This window comes from Melopsittacus undulatus, chromosome 3 (assembly GCF_012275295.1).
Source record: "Melopsittacus undulatus isolate bMelUnd1 chromosome 3, bMelUnd1.mat.Z, whole genome shotgun sequence".
NCBI classification, from domain to species: domain Eukaryota; kingdom Metazoa; phylum Chordata; class Aves; order Psittaciformes; family Psittaculidae; genus Melopsittacus; species Melopsittacus undulatus.
The window spans coordinates 59,084,636-59,093,784 of NC_047529.1; the positions used below are offsets into that span (position 1 = coordinate 59,084,636).

At 39.4% G+C, this 9,149-nt stretch overlaps 1 long non-coding RNA gene across 1 annotated transcript; it reads right to left on the reverse strand.

Annotated features, from left to right (window-relative positions):
* Nucleotides 1-3,886: 3,886 nt before the first annotated feature.
* On the reverse strand, nucleotides 3,887-8,756 carry LOC115947393 (uncharacterized). Its single transcript, XR_004081319.2, has 2 exons — nucleotides 6,462-8,756; nucleotides 3,887-6,122 (listed from the first exon to the last, which is right to left on the reverse strand). It is a non-coding gene; the product is annotated as an uncharacterized lncRNA (long non-coding RNA).
* Nucleotides 8,757-9,149: the final 393 nt, after the last annotated feature.

A 9,149-nucleotide genomic window follows, 5' to 3' on the forward strand; every position in this document is an offset into this window, starting at 1 on the left:
CTGCTCACATTATGAAAGCTGAGAGCTGCGAGAAAGAGAAATGTCCTCTAAAAATGGCAACTAAGAAATTGGGAATGTGCACTTGTCTCATACAACAGATAGTGAGCCTTTCTAAAGGCTCAGCTCACACAGGAGGTTTCTGTTAGACACCAGAATTACCTTAGCTCCAGTTTTCATGGAGTTGTTCATTGGAGGGCAATAAAGTTAAGTTCAAAAGCAGTGAAATAGCAATTCAATAACAATCTAGAGGAAAAAAAGGCCGTGAGAGGACATCCAGCCCTCCCCTGGCCCAAAGGTATGATTAACTAGATCTAAACTATTTCCCAAAGGATGTTTGTCTAACCTGCTTTCAGAAACATCCACAAGCTCCCCCAGCAATCTAGCTCAATGCATCAGTATGTGACTTATTTCCTTCACAGCATGCATGAAGGACAGGCTATTTGCTATATCTTAGCAACTGTTTTTTACCTTCACATTTCATTATGCTTCCCACTTCTCTTTTCACAACTGAACATGCTCCACCTTTTCTACTTTTTCTCATCTATACTTCTCATAATTTTCGTTGCTTTACTCTGAATTTTATCGGTTCATATCTGCTAATCACAGTGTCAAAAACTGTCCACGAGACTTCTTATTTGGGGCTTGCAAGACTTCTTCTGCTGAAGGTCTTGCTATAAGCATTTTTCAGACATTTATTTTTTCAGTCCCTCTGTAATGCTGACCTTTTCCACACCAGATCACATTATCTGCCATCCCAGCCCTGGCCTCATCCCCAACCTTCCTACCCCAAACCTTTCTCTTTAGGCTGTGCAAGACAGCAATCAATTCACAATCTTTCTTTCCCAGGTGGAATAAACACAGCTCCCTGGTCCTCTTGTCCTATGCTACATGTGCCAGATCCAAGAGCCCTGCTGTAGCTTTGTCTGGCCTCTCTCAGTTTACTTCTGTACTTTTGAACACTCTGTTGCAGATGTGGCCACAGGGGAGATGAATAAAAGGGTAGTGATTGTTCCCCTCAACCTGTTCAGGACCTGCTGGCTATGCGTGTGAGAAGGGTAGTTCAGAAGTGCATGCCATAACCAAGGGGTCCTTCTTCCCTATGGGTTCACAGGCAGGCTGCTCCCTGCCCTTGGCTTCAGCTTCCACCCCAGGCTGACACTTGAGGTTGCCATCCCACCCCAGGCATTTGCCCTGCTCCTTCTCTGCAGCCAGTAGTTCCCTCTTGCCTCAGAGTGGCTTGCATGGTAGAGGAGCCTTGCCTGCTCCAGACAGGAGGTGAGGAGGGGAGAGGGCACCCACAGCACAGGCTGGAGTGTGCTGAGGTTATGAGGAGTCACATTTTCCCTTGTCTACCCATCTGCTCTGTCTGTTTTCAAAGTACGACTGCAAGCTCTTCAGGGCCAAGACCATCTCAAGGCACTTAGCTATGGAGTTACAAAAGCATAAATGGTGAGTAAGAGTAAATACAGTATTTCAGTGTTAGTAGAAAACACATGTGAAAAGTCCAGCTGGAAGAAAACACTATTTTCCAGATTCCCAGTTGATCAGCAGCTCAGCTAGCCCCTCCTGTCTTTTCAGAAATCAGTATGAACTGGCTCAAGCCCAAACTTGGGGCTTGACTGGGAGCCTCAGCTGTCCCTGGGCTGAACAACCAAGCAGTGTGGCTCCTTTGGGATGGTAATGATCCCCACGTGTGATTGCATAGGACAGGCCTTTGCCTGTGGAAGGAGTGCAGGCTGGCTGTGGAGACCAGACAGCTGTACTCCAGGAAACCTTCCATCTGGCTGTAGCAGGGATGAACGTCACCACCTTGATGGAAAGGTATTTCCAAACACTCTTTCTGCCACAGCAATCAAAGGTTCTGTCATACAGAAAGCAAACAAGCAGGCAAGCAAAAAAAAAAGAAAGGGGCTTAATTGTTGTTTCCCTGGAAAACAAGCAGAGATCCCACGAGGTCTGCAAAAGCCTTCAATATTATACACTAATTTTACAGGGAAGGCAGTCAGACTACAACTTGCAAGGACACTGATTTCAGTAGGAATTATAAGTCAGGCACCAAATTACCTTTGAAGACCTGGGCTTTAATTACTGCTGTTACAGAAAGCAGTGTAAAACCTGCTGACGAACAGCAAATGCCTAATAGGAGTTTTGCAGACACTCAGCAATGACTGCCTCTGTGCTGAGGAACACATGATATAAGACTGGAAACAAAAAAAAGGAGTGTATAGAAGTTGAGCAATGTCAGCCTGCATTGCTGAGTAAGAACAGACCTGCTAAATGTAAACACATTGAAATACTCATCAAAGTCACAGACCCCTACCAGCTACCTAGCGAGATCCACAAATCCCTAGCAGATTAGATCACACATTTTGGGATCAAAGTTGACAGCTCAGTTAGGTCACAGGAGTTTATACAGATACTCTACATCTCATCAAGTTCCTTCACCATGTTAGCAATGTATTTTTGCTTACTGTGAGACTGTGGTGAAGAGCTTAGATCAGTGCCAGGTTAACAGGGCTAAGTTACTGTGGAGTTTGCATTGTGTCCTGAGTATAGCTGAGTGTTGTTTTGATATTTTAATTTCAGTAAAAACACGGACTGGCAGGGGAAAAAAAGCCCCAGGAAAACAAACCAAAACAAACCAAAGTAGTCTGTCATCCTGGTAATGCTCCACGTTGGCTCATTTACTGGTAGCACTTTGCAGGAGGGCACACCTTACGGAAGCCTCAGGATTTTGGAATGGAGGCAATGACTAATTCCAATGTGAAAAAAATCTGCTGCATTGCATGTAGTTTTCTGTTAGTTTCCTGAAACAGGAAGGATAACAAAATCAGAGTAGTTATCATAGCCTAAAAAAGGAATTTGAAGATACTATTGGAAACTTATGGAAAGACACCAAATGCCAGCAAGTTTTAGAAAACATAAAAAATTTTGTAGATAGTAGAGTACATGACAGCAAATATAATGATTATCAGATAAATGACGGCAAATGTCATCACCATGTCTCAAGATAACAATGTCACATTTTTACATTATCCTTAGGGTCCTGCCAAAGAGCTTTTTTTGCTCATTATTAAAAAACTTCTTTGTACTACAACATTAAAACACTGAAACTGCCACGTTTGAGCAAAGACTCCATCATGTCTGCATTCTGTATCATATCTTATGATTCTGTGAAGTCCATTTTCATGCTATTAACATATCTCCGACTGTCTTAGTAACTAAACTACCAAGTAACATGCTTGCAGAGAAAATTTCACTATGAGCAATGAGGGTCCTCAAAACATGGTTTCTACCAATGTTAAAATTGTTTTTTAATCCTTGCTATTATGGCTCTAATTGCTATAATCAGGTACTGTAGGTACTTAATCAGTTCTGAATCCTACTAGTCTAATCAATCAGAGTATATGCATTTGTTACTGTACTCTGGCATATGTATATCTCTGGTCTAAAAGTCTAGTCTTATCTCTCAAAACCATTTGCATTTTATCTAATTCAGTAGAAAAAAAATATATATACAGCATTTGCCAAGTGAAGTTTACATATTCAGTGTAATGAACACAGACTTGAAGTCCACATTATGCACAGTAAGCAATCTGAAAAAAGTCCACACTGTGTTTTCAATGAGAGTTGTTGAAAAGAGGGAAACAGAACAATTGCTTCACAGAGGCGTTGCTTCCTTTAATAATTTGTGCCACATAAAGGATACTTTTCGCACTAGGTCATTCAGGAGAGATTTTGGTGGAATGTCATCATTCAGTTTATGCAGCAAAACCAAGCTACCACGATTTAATTCTGCTGCGTGCTCAATTTTTATATTGTACACCAATCAGTTGTTAAAGCATAGCTCCTGCTAAGCTGAAAGCATAAAAGAGTCTCGGGTTGCTTCTGAAAAGTTTGAAAATGTTTTATTCATGTATTTGTAGCACATACATTGCAGGGAGTACTGCTGGATTCAAGAGAGAACTGAATGACCGTTCACAGATGAGATTTCATTAGTTTAGGACTTTGGTTGGGCTGTATCAAATTGATCATGTTTCTTCTTCAGCTCCAGGTCATTCATTCTGGACATTTTGATGAAGACTAAACCAGAGCAATTATGCATTCATGAGCAGAATGGTGAGGGCTTCTCTTGGAAAACTGAAGGCTGATAACCAAAGTAAGGATCAAGTATCTTTCCCAAGGCTACTGCATAATGATGAAAACACTGCATCTTAAGCATGTATTGCAGAAGCCTAGTACTGCTCTTTACACTGCTGCAGGTAAAACGATGAATTTAAAATAACCACCTTCTTTATCTGTTGAGGCACAGTAGACCTGTACAGTGCATAAAATGTAACATGCTCTCTGTAATTAAGAGCTTTGTGCTGCTCAGAGGTGGAGCTGACAGATCCTGTTTCAAAGTTATCGTTAATACAAAACCAAGAAATGTTCCCAATTGTATCTATTACAATCAAGTTGCTGGATGATAAAGCCTGCTGTCTAAATCATTTCAGTCATGTATGGGAAATCAAATCCCTATGAAGCCTGAATGCGCACAAAATGCAAATCACTCTGAACTGCCTCCAAGGTATGCAAGTTTATATACATCCTCTCTTTCAGGTACAAGGTGTCATTGTGAGTTCTGCTGTGGAGACTGATGTAACCTGAGAGCAGGGAAATGCTGACTTGGAAAGATGCACAAAAAAACCTGGTCTTGCAAGCACTCCTTCTCATGAGCCCTTCCACAGGCCAATGGGTGGCATAAGAACTACTCTCAGGAGAAATTACTCCATGCGAAATACTGTACTAATGACGTTAGAGAGTATACTGCTGTCTTGAGCTAGTGTGAGAGCATTTGCATTGGACAGGCAAATCTTAAATGTTTGAGGGATTAGGCTAAAACCTGTGAATGCCTTGTCAGAATAGCCCTGTGTTCATTTGAAGTCATTTATTGAGACATGAAAAATGTCATATCTCCACAAAGAGAATGTTGGGCTGTTCTTAGCATAACACAGCAGCACCATGCACGCTGCCTTTCACACACTGAGAGAAAGGTTCAGTGTATATGATTTCATCTTGCTGAAAACAAGGAAGCTACTAGCAGAAGCTTATGGGTATGACAGCATTGGATCCAGCCCAAAATACTTCACCTTGTGGACTCTTCTTGTTGAATGGAAGTTGTTCATTCAAAGTCCCTGCAGATTTCTAAACCAGCTGAAAACTGCAATTTGAAAAAGCTAAAGGGCTATTCAGAATATGATGTCATGAAGGAAGGAACAGTAGGCTGCACATGAATCCTAAGTGCTCATTTTAAGCTATTTCATTCAAATAACAACACTATGCTTTTTATTCAGTACATATGTGGTGAGTGTATGTTTACAACGAAAGCAGTGCCATGCATTAGACAGAAGCAGAACTGTTTCAGAGTCATTGCAATGTACATTATCCAGACACACTCCAGCTGGACAGACTCATGAAAGTAAGAGGCATAGGTAAGTGCTGGCTCCAGTTCTTATAGGTGTCATTTTAAAAAAACTAAATAGTTGTGAAGTGTGTAGGCTCCATTCTTCTCCCTTCCCTGCCATTTTGTTACATAAATCCATTGTGTCCTTTTTCCCTGGGTAGATTTCTTCATCACTGATCCCATTGTTCTGTGAATGGAACAAAGTTGCCGGATTGTTTTTCTAAATCACTCATCTGGACTGGTGAAAACTTCAAACACTCCAGAGGCTTTAAAAAAAAGATTAAAAAAAATAAAAAAAAAAAAGCACACCACTACTGAAGCCAACCATCCAAATTGATTTGAGTATTTATCAAAAAACTAAACTTCAATCATATTCCTATACCTCACTTATTTTAATGATATATCATAGAATTAAGGCCCATTGTTGCAGTCTTTTTTGTTCTGCCTTTTTTGAGAGTCCCTCAATTTTCAGTTTTTGATTTTTTTTATTTTATTTTTTTTTAAGAAAAAGATACAGGACAGGTAATGGTTGGTTATCTTCATGCTTTCTTCTGGAGCGCTCACAGAGAAGCTAAACAAGGGAACAATGTGCTCCTACACTCCCTGTGCCTTCCCAGATTTATTCAAACAGCCAGCTTTGATAAACTCATCTTGCTCCTCAGGTTTGCTCAGCCTACTGGAAAAGTAAAGGAAAACAATCAAAGGCCTGCCGCACTGCATCCCCTCCAGAGCCTTGGCCTTGGGAGGCCTCTCCAGGGGCCTCTTTCCCACTGACAAATGCAGATGGTTATGCAGCCTGCTTAAGTAGCAAGGCACTTTTAAAATGCTTTTCTCCACAGCCAGGGAGTAAAGATAACCACTCAGAACAGCATTGGGCCTTTAAGGGTTGTTAAAAAGTAGCATACCTGGAAAACAACAAAAGCACTGTTTTGGAATGTCATGAACTGAAACTTTGGTTTTGAATTCTCATGCAGGTGATTTTTGCTTTTCAGCAAGATACTACACACATTCCTACCTCTTCCAGTCTCTCTCCTTCATCGAGTATGGTGAAACCCGTATTACGAGGATATTCTTATGATATTACTATAGTCTGTGGGAGACAGAAACCTCAAGCAGTTAATTCACATGTTTGATAACTGGGAAGTGAAAAACAACTTTAGCTATCATAAGAAAAAATAACTCATTGCCACATTGAGAAATGAAGGAAAACTCTTTATACGTGCTGTTTATCTAAAATGAAAGTATAAGATACCTTGAAAGTAATGAGGCTGTAATAAGTATGGAAATCTTACTACAGTTACTAGAGTTGTTAATCAAATCTCACTCACTGGTTTCAAAGCAGAATCCAGACTCCCAGTGTTGCTAAACCTCACAGAGAAATAAAACTAAGTACACTTCAGCAGTTCTAGACCTTGAGGTTTTTAATCACATATACCATCTTGCTTAACAGTTCATTCACTTTAAGCAGGCAACTTACAAGTTTCCATAGAAGTGTCTGGAAGTGCATTTAGAATGCATTGCCTGTCCACTGGTTTATTTACAGTTTTTTTCCAATGAAAATCAGTAGCTAATAAATCAAAGCATAATTACACAAACACAAAAATACAATCATTAACATTTTACTGGATACAAATGATAAGCATAAGGAAATGTCCATGTACTCTGACATGAATTTGTGTTAGTTTGCTATTAATATGTGATATTCTGGATTGGTGGTAATATAGCTGAGAGATGTACGTCTTAAAAAAAACCCAAAGATAATTCGAGAGCCACTCATGTTTGACATGATCTTATACCACGATATCTATCTGTACACAGCAATGTGATCATGTATACTCACATGTGATCATATCAACATTATTCATTTTTTTCTGACAAGGTTTCACCATCAAGGAAGCTGAACCTCCTCAACGAAGTTTGCTCTGATCAAGTACCAGATACTATTACCTAAAGTGTTGGATGATACAGAAACAATCTGTGCAAGTGTAGCAATTTTAATTCAGAAATTTTTTAAAAACTGGTATTTACAAAAGTAACTTTTAAATTCACTGATTAAATTAAGATTCCAGTCTTCATATTCCAAACACCCGGTCAATTCATTTCTTATTTTTGGCGTTTTGCTCTCCTTCCCCATTCCTTCTCCCCCCCCACAAATATTAGCCTGTGTTTAAAGTAAACTATCACAATTAAAACTCTTCAGAACAAAAAGAAAACCATCAAAACCCAACCAAAACAAAAAACCAGTAAGTTATTCACCTTGTGCCAAAAAATAAAAATAAAAAAAAAGCAGCACTAGGAACATTACTCAGAAGATTCCATAAATCCTTCATAATTAAGGAAAGTTCCAGGAGCAAAAAGAACTTACACAATTTGTAGAACTTGGGAGGAGAAACTGGGGAAAAAGGAGATATTTATCCCTTGACTTTTTCCTGGTTTTGTCTGAACTTAGCTTACAAAAAGCTCCTGGTACTTTTCCCAGTGTTCCCACACCTCATTTCTCTGGCACATATGGTTTAATATGAAAACAATTTAAATAAAATGTCAAATTCAAATTTCCACTGTAAATAATTCAACTGTTACAAAAACCGATAGGCTTTAGTAATTTCAAAACTAGCCCTGCCTGGCTAGCCGTTTGATTAGGACTCAGAGGTTAAATAAAGATGATTCTTACATAAATTTGGTAATCTATTTTAGCCTTGTAACCATTTCATTCAAATTAATTATAGAAGAAATCCTGATATTTTGTTTCTTTTGCATACATCCTACTACACACAGGTCATAACCATACAGGGTCTGCAAGAAACAGAACCATTGGAGCTTTTCTGTATTTTCTAGTGGTTATATGAGCCTGTCAATGTCAACACTTAAATGCAAAAAAAAAAAAAAAATACTCTTCAAATTCTTATTCTACATGGTAAATAACTGTTCAGCCTTTTTTCTTGGTGGAAATGTTATCATCCATCCTTATTATAAGATACTGCATTTCTTCTCAGCTTTAAATCAGGGGGTGTCAATACTGTCTCTTTTTGCTTCCATCTTGTATTTCAAATTCCAACTCATTTGGTAGAAAAGCTCATCATTTTACCTTCTTGCTGAAGTTGTTCTTTCATACTGGTCAGCTTTGGGAAGTCAGAATACTGAGTGCTTCTCTAGGTCAGACTGGTACTAATTTGAGTATGGAGTGGAACCAAGCTGGTTTGATGCAGAGTTTGGTCTGGTTTACTTTCATGCTGGGTCAGAGATCTAGCCATCTCAGATGGTTCAGGAAATTGGGTGGGAGTGGTAGCCATTTCCATGCCAGAGTTTCTTAACAGCAAAAATACAGAAGAGAAACTGAGAGAATGAAAAGAAGACTTGTGGTTGAGTGAAGGGAATTCCCAAGTCCCTGAGTGGTGGTATTGTTCAGTGAATTTGTGACAGCTGACAGGTAAGTGGAATTTGCTGAAGAATTGTTTGAAGGTGTTGGACTTGTTCCATTTGTTCCACTGGCATCGCAGTAAATCTACAATGCAAGGGGGAAAGTGGTAACAAAAAGGGGGCTTTTTTTTTATCAGAAAACAAATTAGTAGTAATGAACAATGTGAAACACCACCCAGTCACGGTACTCAGATACAATACACACAATTGCTCATGCCCCTCATTGTGCCATTAAGGACAAAGACATCTTGAAACACATGCATGGCAGTATAAAAGAAATAAATCT